The sequence below is a fragment of the Neomonachus schauinslandi genome, chromosome 2 (assembly GCF_002201575.2).
Source record: "Neomonachus schauinslandi chromosome 2, ASM220157v2, whole genome shotgun sequence".
NCBI classification, from domain to species: Eukaryota; Metazoa; Chordata; class Mammalia; order Carnivora; family Phocidae; genus Neomonachus; species Neomonachus schauinslandi.
In genome coordinates this window covers 195,384,557-195,404,393 of record NC_058404.1, presented here as the reverse complement: position 1 = coordinate 195,404,393, position 19,837 = coordinate 195,384,557, and the positions used below count along the sequence as shown (strand labels likewise).

Here is a 19,837-nt window from a genome sequence, read left to right as displayed (position 1 = left end):
AAGGAGACCCCTAGTCACTGTCCCGGATTCAACGCTCCATCTCAGAGTCAGCTTTCTGGAGAACCCCATTTGCAACAGGTTGTTGGAAAACCCAGTGAACCATTTTGAGTGAGAGTCTGAGAGTCTCCACAATGCCTCAAGCAACAAGTTTGAAGCACAGCTTTTTTTTTTTTTAATAGGCTTTACTTCACTTTATTTTTCTTTTATAAATCTATGTGGTGGCCACACCTGGAACCTGGGTCCTCTGCGTGGAGAGTCTGGTGGGGTCTTTACAAGATGGTCAGTGAATTCCTGGTAGGGAGACTTGGTGAACACAGTCTCTTTCCAGAGGTCAGGGGTGAGGGAGCTGTAGGTCTTGGAAATGGCATCAGAAGGAGCATTGGTGAAGTTGCCCAGCGTGACAGTGTAGCTCCTGGCTGAGGCGTCACAGTCATCAATACTGGCCATCGTCAGTAGCTTCCTGGGCACAGGGGCTGAGATGATGTCAGTGCCCCTGGGAACAGGGATGGGTGGCACCAACAGAGCCACAGTGCCGGTCACCTTGCATGGGATGTTATGGGGCTTGCCGATCTTGTTCCCCCAGTAGCCTCACCACATGGGGGCTGTGGAAGTTCTGGCCGGGATGATGGCCCCACACGGATGGCAGTGGCTACCTCCCTGGAGCACTTGACATCCCGACGGACATGTCCATTGTAATCCCCAATGGCAATGAATGCCTTGAACCTGGTCGCTGTCCTGCAAGTGTCTGACATGCTCTTATTTCTTATTTATTTATTTATTATTTATTTATTTATTTATTTATTTATTTATTTATTTTAAGATTTTATTTATTTACTTGACAGAGAGAGAGAGCATGTGCACACAAGCAGGGGGTGCAGCAGAGGGAGAAGGAGAAACAGGCTCACCAGTAAGCTGGGAGCCCGACGCTGGACTCGATTCCAGGACCCCAGGATCATGATCTGAGCCGAAGGCAGACACTTAACCAACTGAGCCACCCAGGCACCCCTGACAAGCTCTTTTCTAAATTTAATGTTGGCCTCATTATAGAAAAAGAGTTTTCTTGAAGTAGCTTTTGTATATTACACTTTCTTTTTGAATAATTTGATCCTGATTCCTTTTCCCTTCAGAGCAGCTGGTGGAGACACCTTACTGCTCTTGCCCGACTCTCTACACTCACAGGACAGGGACACAGCCGTTTCCACCTCCCATGGCACACTGCTTTTCTCAGTGTACACAGGGGGTACATACTGAACAGACTGGTGACTGACTGTATTCACAAGCTAACGGACAGATGAATATAGGGTTCTAACTCATGAGGCATTTTTTTTTTTACCCTGAATGATGTTTTTAGAGGTATAAAATGATGCACAGACACTGCAATCAAAACACTAAAATAATGACAGTGTGGAGGCTGCCTCACAAACAAGAAACCCTCAGCTATTAGAAAATAGCAAAATTTTATGAAAGGAACTGAAGAATAGGAGAATTGGCAGTAACATCAGCCCTATGAAAGCAAAGATAATGTAATATGCAAGCACTTAAGCAAGCAATTATGCCAAATTGCAAAACGTCATTTTGACGTGCTACTTAAGATGCTCTTTCTTTTTTTTTTTTTTTGCAATTTTTTTTTTTTATTCTAAAGATAAGATGCTCTTTCACGTTGACCTTTGCGTCGGAAGACGTGGTTGCTAGCAGCCATGCATCTGAAGATTATGAATGCTAAGTGGAAAGGCCAGAAAGCAGATCAGTCCCTACTAGGCTTGTCTCTGGATTTCCATTGCTGAGTGTGCGGAGGGATAGCCATCTGCATCCCATGCTTTCTAGAGACCCTGAAGTCCATCTGCCATGCTCATCACAGCTGCACATCCACTATCATGACATCAGTGTGAGAGCGTGAAAGCATAGAATTCAAGCAACCCTTTCCACTGACTAAAGTCCTTCACAAATTCCTCTTCACTTGCAGGTGAAGGTTGAAACTCCTTAGTGTATGAAAAAGATGCATCAGAATTTTACCCATCCCTTTTTATGATCCAGTGATACCACATCTTTTATATTTTCTATTTGTTTTAATATAGCCAACAGTCCTTCTGGTTTCTTCTGGCAAAACCACCTATACTCCTTTGGGAAATGGAAGCACATATTTAATGTGGTTTCTTGGGGATTGTCCATCTCAATGTCTTGCCAAAAGAAGCATATGGTCTAAGCAGGCCATGGGACTCCATTCAAGGTGAGTTCACATGGGCCTAAGTCATCACTGAAAACTAGTACATGGTTTTTGTGAAACAGAATCTTCCTGCTTCTAGCTTGGCAACCATTAGAATTTAGGCTTTGAAGTACAAACCGTATTTTTATCATATGAAGTGATCCTATTCACTTGTGAATAAAGCCAAAATAGTGATAAAAGAGTCAAGAAAGAGAGAAGGGGGAGAGATAGATAGATGATAGTTAAATAGAATATGGTAGAAAGATAAAGATAGATAGATGATAGATAGATAGATGATAGATAGATAATGATGATAGATAATGATGATATATAGATAGATAGATGATAGATGATAGATAGGTAGATAGATAGATAGATAGATAGATAGATAGATAGATAGATAGATGGTAGGTAGATAGATGATAGATAGAAGGCCAGTCAATCAATCAGTAGATATATATAATCCCTTACAACACTGTATGAGCCCCTGGATTTCATCATGCCTAAAAGAAATTCTCCCTCAGATGTCCTTGAATGTGATTCAACATAATATCTTGTGAGCTTAATCTGGCTAAGCTTTCTTTCTGCTGTTAGAATCTCTATGAGACCTAATACACTCCATAATATTTAGTATCTCAGAGACATTGTACAATCTACTATCTCTGCTTGGGATGCATTTCTAGTCTTTGACTATTTGATCAACTTCTATTCATTCTTCAAAACCTGAATCTAATGTCAACATGCCTAAGAAAGCCTTTCCTTCCTTTCCTGCCCTCCATCCCAGCTGAGAGCTAATAATTCCTAACGTTATCTCTGTCTTGCAGTCTCTTTTTCACTGGCCATGTTAAAAGATATTAGTGATATCTTTGCTTGTGTGTCAGTTTTTCTCACTTATTTGGAGGAGCTTTGAAAGTAAAGGTTGTGACATTTTCCCATCTTATGTTTATTCCAACAGCGTGGCAGAGAGAAAGCGTTTATGAAAGGTTCACTGATTTGAATTTTGGACTCTATCAAGTTGTGCATTAATTTATTTTTATAATTTATATTTATATCAGGCCTCAGACGGTTACCTAACATGTGCAAGCATGCATGCTGAACACTGAACGTGCATAAGGAAAAGTGTTTTGTTTGAGAGTACTACTCTTTTACCCCTGTTAAAACTAAGCCAGCTGTGGGTCAGAGGGGTTCAGCAATGTATCCAAGTTTCCACAGACAGAAGATGGCAGAGACAGGATTCAAACTCAAAGCATCTGATGCCAGAAGCTGGCTCTTCATAGTTATGGGATTGTGCACTTTGTAAGAGCAGGATCCCTCAAGCTTCAGTGAAGATAACCAGCATCCAGGCAAACCACCTCAGTAGAGCTAAGTGACACAAAATTTGCTGGTCCAGGAGGAGGAATGAGTCTAGCAAGGGATGTGGGAGTATATTCATTTTCTATCACTTTGTAACAACTTATCACAAATATAGCAGCTTAAATAACACCAGTTACTACCTTACAGTTCTGTAGGGTCAGAATTTGAGGCAAGTCTTAAGTTCTCTGGTCAGGGTCTTATACTCAAGGTATTGGCCAGGTTGCATTCTTATCTGAAGACTCTGGGGAAGAATCTACTTCTAAATTCAGTGGCTGTTGGCTGAATCCATTATCTTACAAGTATGAAACTGGGATCCAGGTCTTCTTACTGGCTCTTGGATGGGGGTCACAGTCAGCTCTTAGGAGCCACTCACCATTCCTTACCACGTGATACCCTCCATCTTCAAAGCCAGCAGTAGAACCTCCTCCTCTTGTCAGACCTTTCTTACCTTTCCAATATTTTGTCCCTGAAGGACTGTAGTCCCCTTGAAGGGCTCACCTGATTAGGTTGGGCCCACCAAGTATAATCTTATCTTAAAGCCAACTGATTTGGGAACTTAATTACACCCGCAACATCCCTTCACAGCAACACCTCAATTAGTGCTTGATTGAATGACTGGCAGAAGGTGTGTATACACTAGAGGCTGAGAATCTTGGGGAACATTTTAGAATTCTACCTATATGGGGTAATGCATCATTTTATTATAATAATATTTATATTTTCCTATTGAAATCTTTCTACTGTGAAACCTCTTCTGTGACCCCTGTTTCCTAAAATTACTGACAGAATCTGCAGTGTCTCTGAGTGCTGGATGGGGAGACCAATGGTATAAATGCCAAGTCCTGCTCAGCTATCAGACTATGACCAGGAGTCAGCATTCTTTTTTGAGTGGTAGACAGATGTACTTAGAGAAGTGACCAGATTTTGATGATCTGAAGAAACAGATCATAATAAATAAATGGAGAAAATGTGGGTGTTGAGCCTTGAGAAGAAAAACAGTGAAGACACTAGAAAGCATATGGTGAAATTGAAAGACTTGATTTTCAAAGGCATTGGTTTCCCATTGGTTTCCCAACAGCTACCTCTTGGTAGTACACAGCCTTCTTCCCTCTGGGAGGAACACCCTGGAGTCACTGAAGATGAAGTGGAGACTACAGCATTGTGTCACGTCGCTTTGATTGCCATTGATTTTGGGGTAGCTCAGAGAGTGTTCCTCATGTTTACAAGGAACAAGCCTTTCCCAAATCCACCATGAAACCAAAATCCAGTGATCTATCCCAGTGTGCTTATTTCCTAAAACATTAAAGTGTAGTAGCAATAAAATGCAGGAGTTTGTGCATGTGAAGTAATCAATGTAATCCCTTTGGAACATTATATAGATTTCAGAGGCAAACCACCTTCTGAGCTTTTCCATTATTTTCAGGTTTCCTTTCAGTCATCCCCTTATAATCTATGTAGCTTTTTAGGCTTAAACTCCCTAGTTTCATGCACATTACTCCCATGGCTTTTCTGCCTTCTATGTAACACACATACAGGGAGCAACCCCCAAAAGATAATGAAAACAACTTCACTTAGACTTCAATAGCTAACGACAAAATGCTGATCAGCCTTAGCAGCACAAAAACAAATGTTATTAGGGAAACTTCCAAGAAGAATAAAGTGGAAAACTCAAAAGTTACTTCTTCCAACATGGTGAGAATTCTAATTTAATGTGTATACCTAGATCTGATCCTTTTAGTATTGCACACTAATGTGATTATACTTTTGTCCAATTGATTTAGAGACACGGGGAGTGAAAAAGTAAGTTCTCTTAATTTGCACAAGATCAAAAAGATAGATGCTTAAAAGCAATAATAGGATTCTACTTTGAACTACTTACAATTGCATGAATGAGCTGAATCCAGACTTACATATATAATGTAAAAGTATGTAATATATATGCATATGTTTTATATACATTTATATTTTCTATGTGATTTATATATCTATACCTATACTTACGTAAAATAGGCCAGATACCTGATCTGGCCAGATATGAGTAGCAGCTTGAGTTAATATCTAATGCTTTTTGGAAAAGAATAAGGGTTTAACATGAGTATTTTACTTTGAGTTTCCCTATAAGCAGAGTCTAAAGCAAAGTTTCAAGTGTAATTTGTTGATTATGGAATTAAAGAAACAAGCCCCTGGTAGGTAAACAAGGAAGCAGAAAACAGAAGGGAAAGCAGGCTTTCAGGGTGTCCTATCAAGCCAGCTTGTGCACAACTAACTAGAGCTTAATCCTACTGGGTAAACTCTGGAAGCGAAGGGAGAACACATACCTCACGGTTATCCTACCTGAGGGTCAAGGGACCTGGAGTATTTATGGGCCAAATCCCATCAGTGTATGAGTGACGGCTTCCTCATGAGGTGGGATGGATTAACTCCTCACAGGTCCAGAAGCCAGAAGAACTCTCAGGCAAAAATGTCAGAGCTGGCATTTGAAGGTCAAGAAGGTGTTTTTGCTTAAGTGGCAAGGACTATAACATGAGCAGGACACCAAAAAAACAAAACAAAACAAAAAAACAAAAACAAAAAACAGAGAATGAGTTCACTCCAAAATCTTTTTATAATGAAAAAAATCAAGTGCTGGGGAAAATACATCCAAAGTGCTAGCAGTATGGGGCACCTGAGGGGCTCAGTCAGTTAAGTATCGCCTTTAGCTCAGGTCATGATCCCAGGGTCCTCAGCAGGGAGCTTGCTTCTCCCTCACACTCTGCAGCTCCCCCTGCTTGTGCTCTCTCTTTCAAATAAAATAAATAAAATCTTTTTTTTTTTTTTTAAGTGCTAGCAGTAGGCTTATACCTAAGAGCTCAGAGTCAAGACAGAGAACGAGAAAGATATGACTTGTAACCAGAAAGGAGCATCCAGGGCTCTTGCCTACAGGCATCTACATCTTTTCTTGAACAGGCTTGTACCATTTGAACAAACATGGCTAACATAGCAAAGTAACTAAAGAAAAGGTAGATAGGACAATTTCCTGCCCTTTATTCCTCTCTGATCAGTCTAGTCCACCTTCCTGGAATGTAGGTTACCCAATATCTGCCTTTGAATAATCTACCCAAGAGTAAACTTGTTACTTTCACTTTCCCTGATCTCATTCACAGTCTAAATTAATTTTCTCTCCATGACCAAAGTACATTCTGCTGGTTCTTCTTATTGTCACAGAGAGATTTTTTGGAGTACATGCTTCGGTCTTTGTCTCTCAGGATAGTGGCTTAAACCCTTAATGGCTAAAACATCCCTGTGAATCCTTTGGCCACACATTGCCTAGCACTTGGACACCCTATGTTAGAATCTCCTTTGCTCTCTTGATCTCTGACGGGGTAAAGAATATAGAGCAGGTTGGACAGAACTCCGTTGTGGGTGCTTGGCCCAGACATGGGGGTGAGTTCCACCTCATCTGAGGTTTGGATGTATAAAGAAGATGAACAAATATTGAACAGATACCTGGTGGATTTCAAGGCTAGAGCCAGGTCCGACGGTCCAGGTGGGAGTCACATGTATTTCCATTCATTGAGCAAATACTGTTTCAAATGTTCTCTGATGTCACCAAGGACTGGGAATTCAGAATGTAAAAATAATGAAAACAAGATTCAAAAAGAGAGTCAACAAAGAAAAGTTTTAATGGGGGCTATGGTAGAGGTGAGTAGAAGTGTAGGAGTGCACATTATAAACATAATGGAAGCTCTGAATTTGTGGCTTGATGGCTATTTCCACATTTCTGTCCAAAGCAGTGCACTAATGAAGCCCTTCCTTGAGCGAGAAAATGCCCCTTCCCCTCTGTTTCAACGGGTTAATAAGTATTAAGGTTTCAGAAACCTAATATTATCTCTGTAGGCCAAGTGTTCAAGCATTACTAAACTAAATAATGCAACCAAGAAGAAAAATAAAAACTGTTTTATCCTTTATCTTCAGCGCTGTACATACTATCCCTACTAAATTTTCCTTCTTTGTGTTCAGAGGAAAGCCTCTGACAATATCTCCTCAAAGATAGATAACCTCAAAAATCTCAGTATCTGATTAATGATTTTTCTTTAAAATGGTTTTGCTACTTCTCTATCTTTCTGGTCTATAATGTTTTATTTATCTTTGAGGAGATCCTAGATTTCTTTGAAATGTAAGATCTAGATGTCTTAAGGTCTCTTATAGGTTTGGATGAGGCTCAGTTACAAGGGACAGAAAAGCTAAAACAAACAAACAAAAAAACTAGTTCAAACAAGCTAATATGTATCTCTTATTAAAGTCTGAAAGTAAATATTCAAAACTAGAATGGTGATTCCCCTCCTTCTATCGTGTAGTTCTACCATTAGATGCTACCATTTTTAAGGTAGCTTCAGGGTCCAGCATTAATGTGGGTGCCCCATCCATTAAGACTACATTTTAGCCAATGTGAAGGTGAAAACAACAGAGGGCAGGCTCTCTCTTTAAGGATATACAGTTGACCCTTGAACAGCATGGCTTTGAACGTCATGGGTCCACTTACACATTGATTTTTTAAATAAATCCAGTTCTGGACTATAAATATATATTCTCTTCCTTCTGATTTTCTTAACATTTACTTTTCTGTAGCTTACTTTATTGTAAAAACACAGATTGTGTGCAAAATAGGTGTTAATCGACTATTTATGTTGTCAGTAAGGCTTCCAGTCAACAATAGGCTAAACAGTAGTTCAGTTCGGAGGGAGTCAAAAGTTAATACAAGGATTTTTGACTATCCAGGGACTGACACTCTTAACCCCTGTGTTGTTCAAGGTTTAACTGCATTCCGCAAGTTGCCCTCATCACATCCACATACATCCTGTTGGCCAGAGCTTCAACAGAGTCATATTTAGCTGAAGGAAGAATGAAAAATCTGATCTAGGGGCACCTGGGTGGCTCAGTTGTTAAGTGTCTGCCTTCAGCTCAGGTCATGGTCCCAGGGTCCTGGGATCAAGCCCCGCATCAGGCTCCCTGCTCCGCGGGAAGCCTGCTTCTCCCTCTCCCACTCCCCCTGCTTGTGTTCCCTCTCTGGCTGTCTTTCTCTCTGTCAAATACATAAAACCTTTAAAAAAAAAAAAAAGAAAAATCTGATCTACTTGTATGGATTCTCATGTGTCCCTCTGAAAATGTGTGCTCTATCTCTAAGGCAGAAGGGTATAATAAGGATTATAAAAAGCTTGCAGTTTTGGCCCCATTCCCAACATACAATAGAAAAATTTCCAGTTAAAAGATAACAGATTAAAAAAAATTTTTACTCTACTGTTTTATCTTGAAACAAACAAAGAGGAATATTAACTAACTCAGTATGCAAAACTCAATAATAAGGAAACAAACAACCCAGTAAGAAATGGGCAAATGATGTGAACAGATATTTCACCAAAGAAAGCATATGGGAGGCAAATAAGTACATGGAAATATGTTTGATGTAATTAAACATTAGGAAAATGCAAATTAAAACCACAATAAGATACTAGTAAAACCTATTAGAATGGCAAAACAGAACAAAACAGAAATAAAAACTTGGCAGTACCAAATGGCGGTGAGGCTGTGGATCAAATAAAATTTTCACACATTGCTGATACAGATGCAAAATGGGTCAGCTACTTTGGGAGCCGATATGGCAGTTTTTTCCTAAAGTTAAACATACACTTGACATGCAACCTAGCAATTCCACTCTTAGGTAGAATCTAAGAAATAAAAACTTATGTTTGTATAAAAACGTGCACACAAATATTTATAGAAAATGTATCCGTAATCATCCCAAACTGGAAACAAACCAAATGTCACTCGACTAGCATGGTGAATGAATTGAAAATAAATAAATAAATAAATAAATAAATAAATAAATAAATAAATAAATAATAAAAAACCTGTGGCATACCCATGCAATAGAAAAATAAAAAAAAAAATACTAATACAGGCAAGAAAACAGGTAAATCTCAAATGCACTATGCTGGATGAAAGGATCCAGTCTCAAAAGACTATATGCTGTATAATTTGTTTTATAAGACATTGGAAATAGCACAACTGATTCAGAGACTGAGTCAGTCATTTCTAGGAGCTGGGCATTGGGGAGAATCTGACAAAAAAAAAAAGAATGAGAATGTGTGTGTGTGTGTGTGTGTGCATGTGCATGTGAGGGAATTATTTTATACCTTGATTGTCATGATGGTTACATGCCCATTTTATGCTTGTCAAAACTCAGAGAACTGTAAACTAACTATACTCTCTAAATTTTACTGTATATAATTATAGATTAAATTAAAAAATATGAAGTAAAGTAAAAATAAATAAACTCAACTCTAAAGCAAAGTTAGAATAAGGTCACATAACAGCCCATATCTCTCAAATGGCTAAGTATATGACAGCAAAAATCAGATTAAGGCTATCCTGGCCCACTACATTTTTCTATTAGATAAAAAATTACTTAGGGAAATAATCAGGTTAAGGTCAGATGAAAAATAGTTATTTTACAAAAACTATAGTGCCAATGGAGGGAGGGAGAAAAAAAAAGTGAGGGAGAGGGAGAGAGAATGAAGAAAGAAATAGGAAGAGAGAGTTGGTGGGAAATCAGTAAAATATAGCAGAGCCTGGAACTTTTCCTTCAAAAGGACAATCTGGTAATGGTTACTGGAACATGGACTTGACTAGACTCAAATACATAACAAGTCTACTATTTTATTTAAAGACATTTGTACTGGCAAGATTTAACAAACTTGGACTAAAAATTCTTATAAAAAAATGATTCTTAAGCCTCAAGAATTCTTGGAGCAGGAAGGGAACAGAAAAAAGCAGTACAGATCAAGGAGAGTATATTCCTTAACACTCTCTTCAAATGCAGTCAAGGAGGATAATGGAAAACAAGAGCACAAGAAGATAGGGCTAAGGGCCACGGAGAAGCATAGGTAAAGATCTTTCCGAAGGTCACGATCACAACCTTATCAAGAAATAAATCTATGCCAAGGGTAGAGGGAACTCACGGTGTCTAACTGATGGAATTGAAGAATTTTTCAGGACCATCACCTTTCCTGATGGGAGTATTTGTTATGGTTATTCTTTCTCTGTTCTGTTAGGTGCCTGGCAGGTGATAAATAGGCTCTTTGTTCATAGTTCTTTTGACCAAGGGAAGAATATCTGGACTTAATGCAACCACACTTTTGCAATATTTAGGGATTCCAGACTTTGACCCATCATGAACTTATTGATTCAAACTTGGAACTTCAGTTGCCTCCCCTGGGAAAGGGATGGCTATGTTCTGTATGAGAAGAAGGGAACAAAGGAATGTCTATTCCTTTAATAAAGGAATAAGCAAACTGTGCCAGAGCTGTAATCCTAAACACACATTCTCTCTGCTCACCCACATTTTCCAACCCCTTTTCACTTTGACAGGACTGCAACTGCATCTTATCAATGGGCTGTGGGCAGAAATGAGAATATCACTTCTTGCCCGAAGTGTATAAGAGCCTAATGCACGATCATATAGTTGTCTCTTCCTCTGTCATGGAGACCCAGATATTCTTGAATTTCAGTTGACACAGAGAGCGCATCACGTGGAGAGCATCTATCAGCTGGTCCCTGAGTGAATGGAGCAGATCCCTCTCCCTTCTCCATCAGTATTGGCAAGCAGTGGGCATGTAATATAGTGAAAATAAACTTTAGTTGTAATAAGCCACCAGAAAAATATCTAACTATGCTAACAAAAACTTCTTGCAATTGCAAAGACCATTATTTCCCAAAGGTACCTAATATTAGAAAATGAATTACAGATATCCTGAAAGTACAACTACGTAAATGAATTCTATTGTCCTTAAAATATTTATTGTATGCAGGACAGCTCTCCTTTACGACACTTGAGTTGATTATCTGACCACGGCTTTTGTGACATCTGTGTCCCCTTCACTATAAAAACATTCCAACACTACAGCCCACTATGAGATCTCTGGTTCCTGAACATCTTCAGATTGTTTTCCCTAGTACTTATTTGTTACTCAAACATAACATAAAACTTTCTATAGTTTCTCTCTATTCTGAAAATGAGCATGCTTTGTCTTTGGCCCACTGATACTATAAACTTTTTGAAAGGAGAACCATTTCTGATACAGCAACATGTTCCAACTGAGTCAGATAAAATTATACTGTAAAAAAATGTAGGGAAGATGGTGCTGTGTTGCTCAATCAAAGTAAAACAAAGATTGGCTCTTAAAAGGCATATTCAGCAAATATTCATTGGACATTTATAATTTCTATTCCTTTAGTTTGGTGGGGAAGCGGAGCCTATCCCAATTACACATAGGGGATAAGCTCTTTCATAAGTACATCTGGTTTTAACCATTAAATCTGAGACAGGTTTGCACCAATCAGTTTTTTTGAAGAAAAAAAAAAAATCCATCTGAGAGAAGAAATCCCAAATGCTTATAATATCAGACCCTTGGCTTGATTTAATGCATTCAAGAATACAAAATTCTCATCCACCATATAAATATGCTGAGACTCCATGTGATTTTGCCACCTATAATTTGAGTTGATTAACCTCATGAGCTCTGAGAAAACAGTCTGAGTTTCCTTTAAGAATATAAAGGCCTAAGGAGAAAATATAAGTTAAAAAGATAGCCAACTGAAGGAATCAGGTTTACTTAGAAAACCCAGAGGCTGGTTTTTAAAAAAATTATCATCAAGTGAACAGTTCCTGAGCTGACATCATCAGTTATTTATTACTTAAATAATTCTACCAGGTAAGTGATATTATTGTTATTATCAAATCAACTTAACTAAGGTTAATTTGCATAAAATACAATATGCACAGCATCAGATTGTGTCCTTACCAAGGCTTCACAATCATGTGGAGCCAATTCCTTAAAATCTCTGTCTCTCTCTATGTCTGTGCCTTTGTCCATCTGTCTGTCTCTCTACATAATTTTATACACACACACACACACACACATACATCCTGTTGGCTTCTGGAGAATCCTGGCTAGTAAAGATTTTGGCACAGAGAAGTGTGGTGCTGCTGTAACAAGCCCCTAAAAAGGTGGAAGTAACTTGGGAACAGGGTAATGGGTTGAGGTGGAAAGGGGTTCAAGGTTCACGTTAGAAAAAGCCTAGATTGCCTTGAAGAGATTCTTAACAGAAAGGTGGACACACAAGGGGTTCTCATGAGTTATCAGGTGAAATGAGGAACATGTTCTTGGAAACTGATGGAAAGATGATCCTTGGTATAAGGTAGCAAAAAACTTAGCCAAACTGTGTTCTGTTGTTTTGTGGAAAGCAGAAATTACAAGTGATGAACTTGGATATTTAGCTGAGGAGATTTCTAAGCAAACTTTGTCCTTGCTGCTACAGTAAAATTCAAGACGAGTGAGGGGGCACCTGGGTGGCTCAGTTGGTTAAGTGAATGACTTCAGCTTAGGTAATGATCTCAGAGTCTTGGGATCGAGCCCTGCATGGGGCTTCGTGTTCAGTGCTTCTCCCTCTGACTCCCCACCCCCCGCCACCCTACACTCTCTCTCTCTCTTTCAAGTAAATAAATAAAATCTTTAAAAAAATAAAGGAAAAAATTTGAGAAGAGTAAGAAACATAGAAAAGGTAATGATGCAGAAAGGAACCACAACTTGAAGACTTGGAAAACTCTTACATATCCTTATTGCAAATAATGAGCAAGTGTGTTCTGGAGAGAACACCAAAGCTGTGGGGGGATAATCATTCCATAAATTGGAATATCTGGTCCATAGGGTAAGTATATGTTTAGCTTTTAGTGGAGCTGCCACTGTTCACACAGGTGAGTGTTATGTGGGGAACAAAGGCAGAAGGAAATGTAGATCAGATTAAATTTCCTTATAACCTGCAGCCAATTGACAACTACTTGAGACAGGCAGAGTATGACATTCCTCCAGGAACTCCAAACTGTCTTTTTTTTTTTTTATTAAAGATTTTTATTTATTTATTATTGAGAGAGAGAGAATGATAGAGAGAGAGCATGAGAGGGAGGAGGGTCAGAGGGAGAAGCAAGCTCCCTGCTGAGCAGGGAGCCCGATGCGGGACTCGATCCTGGGACTCCAGGATCATGACCTGAGCCGAAGGCAGTCGCCCAACCAACTGAGCCACCCAGGCGCCCGACTCCAAAGTGTCTTAAGGTTAATGCTTTGCTAGAGGGAAAAACAACCTTAGCTTGACAATATCTAGGTCTCCAGGGCCTGTGACTCTTCTATAGCATATGAAAGTCCTTTTGGAAAGCTCCCTTTTGTCATTTTGTCCCCCAACTCCAAAGTATATAATCAGTCATTCCTCAAAACTCCAGTGCAGCAATTTCTGCCCAGGGTCCTAAACTCCTGCTTTAATAAAGCCACCTTTTTGCAAGGAAGACATCTCAAAATTTTTTTCTTGGCCATCAGCTCTGAACCTCAGCATTCGAAACCACATGAAGTGTGCCATTGTATATTCCTACCAGCAAATCATGAGAGGCCCATCTGTTTCCTATCCTCACCAACATTTGGTGTGATAATAAAAAAAAATTTTTTTTAAGTAGGTTCCATGCCCAGCCTGGAGCCCAACGTGGGGCTTGAACTCAAAACCCTGCTTAGATCAAGACCTGAGTTGAGATCAAGAGTCAGACACTTAACCGACTGAGCCACTCAGGCATCCCCAGACTTTGTCATGTTAGATGCGTTAATAGGTTTATACTATTATCTCAGTATGATTTTAATTTGTGTTTCCTTCATGACTAATGATGTTGAGTATTTGTTCATGTGCCTCTTTGTTTATTTTCATGAGCACGCTAAGAACGTACACACAAGTTTCGTCTTTCCACAATGTCAGCTTTATTCAATCATAAAGCAAAGTTGAATCACAATTATAAAGCAGGTTCAGGATTCTGAACTCAATGACAATTCACCATGTGATTAAACTTGGCTTCTTACACAGCACACAAAGTAGGACAGTAGACAAGCCACTCAACAAACAAGATAACAGAAGGGTGCAGGAAGTGAACGAACCAAATGTGAAGTCAGTCTGTGGGCCCGCAGTTGAGTTAAGTCCTCGGTCTGGTCTGGTTGGGCTCAGCTCTCAGCAATTACTGCTTCTGATGTTCAAGCAGGGAAGGATCTCGGTTCTGTCTGGAGATCCATCAGGCAGAACCCTTGGCGGCAGTTACCGTTTTTCAGTGGTCAGACATACAGGAGCCAGGTCTGAAGAGTCTGACAGTTTGCTGCCAAAATCCTTCCCTTTTTAAAGAGATTTAATTAGTTTTGGGTCTGACAGGGTTTTGGAATATAGGTGGGGTTCGGTGGGGTGAGGTCCAGAGCCGACGACCAAGAAAGAATTCTGGAGACGTCTATGGTGAAAATGGTGGTTTATTAAAGCACGGGGAATGGACCCATGGGCAGAAAGAGCTACTGCATCGGGGTTGTGAGGTGTGGCTGATTATATACTATGGGGTTGGGGGAAGTAAGGAAAAAGGGAGGTTTCAAGAAAGAACTTTCATATATTAAAGAAGACTCCCAGGATACCAGAGGCCTTGCCATTGTCAATTAAGGTTGTTTTTCCTTCTGGCAAGGCATTCACAGTAAGATATTTGGTAGCTTCCCAGAGGAACATTACATTCTGCCCACTTCAAGTATCTGTCACTGGGCCGCAGGTTATAAGGACATTTATTTGTATCTACATTTCCTTATGGAAGCTAGGTTATTGATAGAAAAGCTTTGTTCTTGTAGATCGCTAAGACATTTGTAAACTGAGGGAGACTCATGTCTTGCGGGATTGTGATCTCTATAAGTTAACTATTTTTCCCTTCCTTAGGTTTAGGGCAGCCAGGAGAGCCTGAGGAATGTCACATATATCCCATTGGGGGGGGTGCGTCGTGGGATGTCAGCTTCTGCTTTATCCTCAGCTTGCCCTTTGCTCCCTCATCACAGATCTCCTCTGGTTCTACTCCTTGTCAGTTCTGGGGTGTCAGCTGACATTTGTCCTGGGGATACCCCCTGGCTGCAGTACCTTAACTGCTTGCGTCTTTGCTTGACACAGTCTCCTGCTTGACATAAGAGACTCCATTTTGCTCTCTACACTTCTGTGTAGTGTTCTTTGGTGAAGTGTTTTTTCAAACCATTTGCCCATTCATTTATTGGGTTATTTGCTTACCATTGATTGTTGAGATTTCTTTATATATTCTGAATTCAAGTCCTTTCCCAAATGTGTGATTTTCTAATTATTTCTATTGGTACACGGCTTGTCTTTTCATTTTAACAATGTCTTTAAAGAGTAGAATTTTTTTAACAGATTTTATTTATTTATTTGAGAGAGAGAAAGAGAGTAGGAGGGGACGGTGAGGGACAGTGGGAGAGAGAGAAGCAGACTCCCTGCTGAGGACCCTGGGATCTTGACCTGAGCTGAAGGCAGATGCTTTCACCCAGGAGCCCCTCAAAGAGTAGAATTTTTAATTTTGATAAAGTTCAATTTATCAATCTTTTTTTCTTATGTGGATCATGTTTTTGATGTTATGTCTAAAGACCTCTGCCTAAGCCAAGGTCATATATATCAATGCTAAGTTTTGTTTTTGTTTTTGTTTTTTTTCAAAAGTTTTATGGCTTTAGGTTTCACATTTAGGTCTATAATTCAATTATGCTATTTTTAATATGTGATGAAAAGTAAAGATCCAAACTTTAATTGTTTTTCCCATAAGAATATTCAAATTTTCCAGTACCATCCATTCAAAAGATTATGTTCTCCACTGAGTTGACTTTGCAACTTTGTCAAAAGTCAACTGTCTATTTATGAGTCCATTTCTGCTTCTCTATTCTGTTGCATTGATTTATTTGTATTTTATCCAGAGCAGACTGTCTTGATTATTATAGTTTTGTAAGTCTTGAAATCAGGTAGTATAAGTCCTCAAACTTTGTCCTTTTTATTTCAAAACTGTGTTTTAGGTATTCTAGGTTCCTGGAATTTTCATATGAATTTTGGAATCAGCTTCTTAATTTCTACAAAAAGCCCTGCTGGAATTTTGATGAAAATTATATTGAAACCATAGAATAATTTATGGAGAATTGATATTTTAAAATATTGATTAAATCTTTTGATTCATTTCACTCTTTTAAATTTCTCCCATCAATGTTTCAGTCTATAGGTTGTCATATGTACCCATAAATAATTCATGTTTTTGATGCTATGACAAATTGTATTGTTTGTTTTATTTCAATTTCTGGTTGATTTTTACTAGTGTACAGAAATAGAATTGATTGTGTATGTTGATCTTGTATCCTATAACCCTGCTAGTTTATCTAAAATCTTAATTACTTTTTAAAATAAACTTCATAGGATTTCCTTCATACAGGATCATGACATCTGTGAAACAAACAAACAAAAAAAACAAAAAGATAGTTGTACTTGTTTCTTTCGAATCTGAATGCCTATATTGTTATTGTTGTTGTTGTCTTTATTATTTGACTTATTACATTGACTAACAACTCCAGTGAAATGTGGAATAAGAGAGATGAGGATGGAACCTTTTTATCTTGTTCATAATCTTTGGGGGAAAGCATTCTCTCTTTCACTCTTAAGTATCATGTTAGCTGTATGTTTTCAAAGATTCTCTTGATCAATTTTAGTAAGTTTCCTTCTATTGCTAGATTGCTGAATATTTTATTCATGAATAGATAGATATTGAACTTACAAGAAAGTCCTATATCTATTGAAATTATCATGTAATTTTCCCCTTAATTCTATTAAATCATTACATTACATTGACTCATTTTGGAATGTTATAAGCATATAACCTAAATTCTTGGTACAACCCTCATTTAGGCAGAGTGTATTATCCCTTTTGTATATCACTAAGTAAGATTTGTTAGCATTTTGGTGAAGATTTTTGCTTGTATGTTTATTAAGAATGTTGGGTCACAAAATTTTCTTATCACATTTTTGCCAGTTTGGGTGTGAGAATAATGGAGTCCTCATTAAATGATTTGGGAAGTTCTTCCCACTCCTCTATTTTTTTTTTTAATTTTATTATGTTATGTTAGTCAACATACAATACATCATTGGTTTTTGATGTGGTGATCCACAATCCATTGTTTTCATATAACACCCAGTGCTCCATGCAGTACGTGCCCTCCTTAATACCCATCACCGGGCTAACCAATACCCCCTTCCCCCTCACCTCTAAAACCCTGTTTGTTTCTCAGAGTCCATAGTCTCTCATGGTTCATCTCTCCCTCCAATTCCCCCCCCTCATTTTCCCCTTCCTTCTCCTAGTGTCCTCCATGCTATTCCTTATTTTCCACAAATAAGTGAAACCATATGATAATTGACTTTCTCTGCTTGACTTATTGCACTTAGCATAATCTCCTCCAGTCCCATCCATGTTGATGTAAAAGTTGGGTATTCATCCTTTCTGATGGCTGAGGAATATTCCATTGTATATATGGACCACATCTTCTTTATCCATTCATCTGTTGAAGGGCATCTCAGCTCTTTCAACAGTTTGGCTATTACAGATATTGCTGCTATGCACATTGGGGTGCATATGGCCCTTCTTTTCACTACATCTGTGTCTTTGGGGTGAATACCCAGTAGTGCAATTGCTGGGTCATAGGGTAGCTCTATTTTTAAATTTTTGAGGCACCTCCACACTGTTTTCCCAAGTGGCTGTACCAACTTGCATTCCCACCAACAGTGTAAGAGGGTTCCCCTTTCTCCACAACCTCTCCAACATTTGTTGTTTCCTTCCCTGTCCATTTTTGCCATTCTAACTAGTGTAAGGTGGTATCTCAGTGTGGTTTTGATTTGAATTTCCCTGATGGCTAATGATGATGAACATTTTTTCATGTGTCTGTTAGCCATTTGTATGTCTTCTTCAGAGAAGTGTCTTTTCATATCTTCTGCCCACTTTTTGACTTGATTATATGTTTTTTGGGTGTTGAGTTTGAGAAGTTCTTTATAGATCTTGGATACCAGCCCTTTATCTGTAGTGTCATTTGCAAATATCTTCTCCCATTCTGTGGGTTGCCTCTTTGTTTTATTGACTGTTTCCTTTGCTGTGCAGAAGCTTTTTATCTTGATGAAGTCCCAAAAGTTCATGTTTGCTTTTGTTTCACTAGCTTTTGGAGATGTATCTTGAAAAAAGTTGCTGTGGGCGATGTCAAAGAGGTTACTGCCTATGTTCTCCTCTAGGACTTTGATGGATTCCTGTCTCACATTGAGGTCTTTCATCCACTTTGAGTTTATCTTTGTGAATGGTGTTAGAGAATGGTCGAGTTCATTCTTCTGCATGTGGCTGTCCAATTTTCCCAGCACCATTTATTGAAGAGACTGTCTTTTTTCCATTGCATGTTCTTTCCTGCTTTGTCAAAGATTATTTGACCATAGAGTTGAGAGTCCATATCTGAGTTCCCTATTTTGTTCCATTGGTCTATATGTCTGTTTTTGTGCCAGTACCATGCTGTCTTGGTGATCACTGCTTTGTAATATAGCTTGAAATCGGGCAACGTGATGCTCCCAGCTTTGTTTTTCTTTTTCAATGTTTCCTTGGCGATTCGGGGTCTTTTCTGATTCCATACAAATTTTACGATTATTTGTTCCAGCACTTGAAAAGTGTCATTGGAATTTTGATCGCGATGGCATTGAAGGTACAGATTGCTCTGGGTAGCATAGACATTTTAACAATGTTTATTCTTCCAATCCATGAGCATGGAATATTTTTCCATCTTTTTGTGTCTTCTTCAATTTCTTCCATGAGTGTTCTGTATTTCCTAGAGTATAGATTCTTTACCCCTTTGGTTAGGTTTATTCTGAGGTATCTTATGATGTTTGGTGCTATTGTAAATGGAATCGTTTCTCTAATTTCTCTTTCTACAGTTGCGTTGTTAGTGTATAAGAAAGCAACTGATTTCTGTGCATTGATTTTGTATCCTGCCACATTACTGAATTGCTGGATGAGTTCTAGTAATTTGGGGGTGGAGTCTTTTGGCTTTTCCACATAAAGTATCATGTCATCTGCGAAAAGAAAGAGTTTGACTTCTTTGCCAATTTGAATACCTTTTATTTCTTTTTGTTGTCTGATTGCTGTTGCTAGGACTTCTAGTACTATGTTGAAAAATAGTGATGAGAGTGGGCATCCTTGATGTGTTTCTGATCTTAAGGGAAAGGCTCTCAGCTTTTCCCCATTGGGGATGATATTCGCTATGGGTTTTTCATAGATGGATTTTATGAACTTGAGGAATGTTCCCTCTATCCCTATACTCTACAGAGTTTTAATCAGGAAAGGATGTTGTATTT

The 19,837-nt window shown here is 38.7% G+C and overlaps 1 pseudogene; it reads right to left on the bottom strand.

The window, feature by feature from the left end:
- Nucleotides 1-211: 211 nt before the first annotated feature.
- On the bottom strand, nucleotides 212-752 carry LOC110569730 (annotated as a pseudogene).
- Nucleotides 753-19,837: the final 19,085 nt, after the last annotated feature.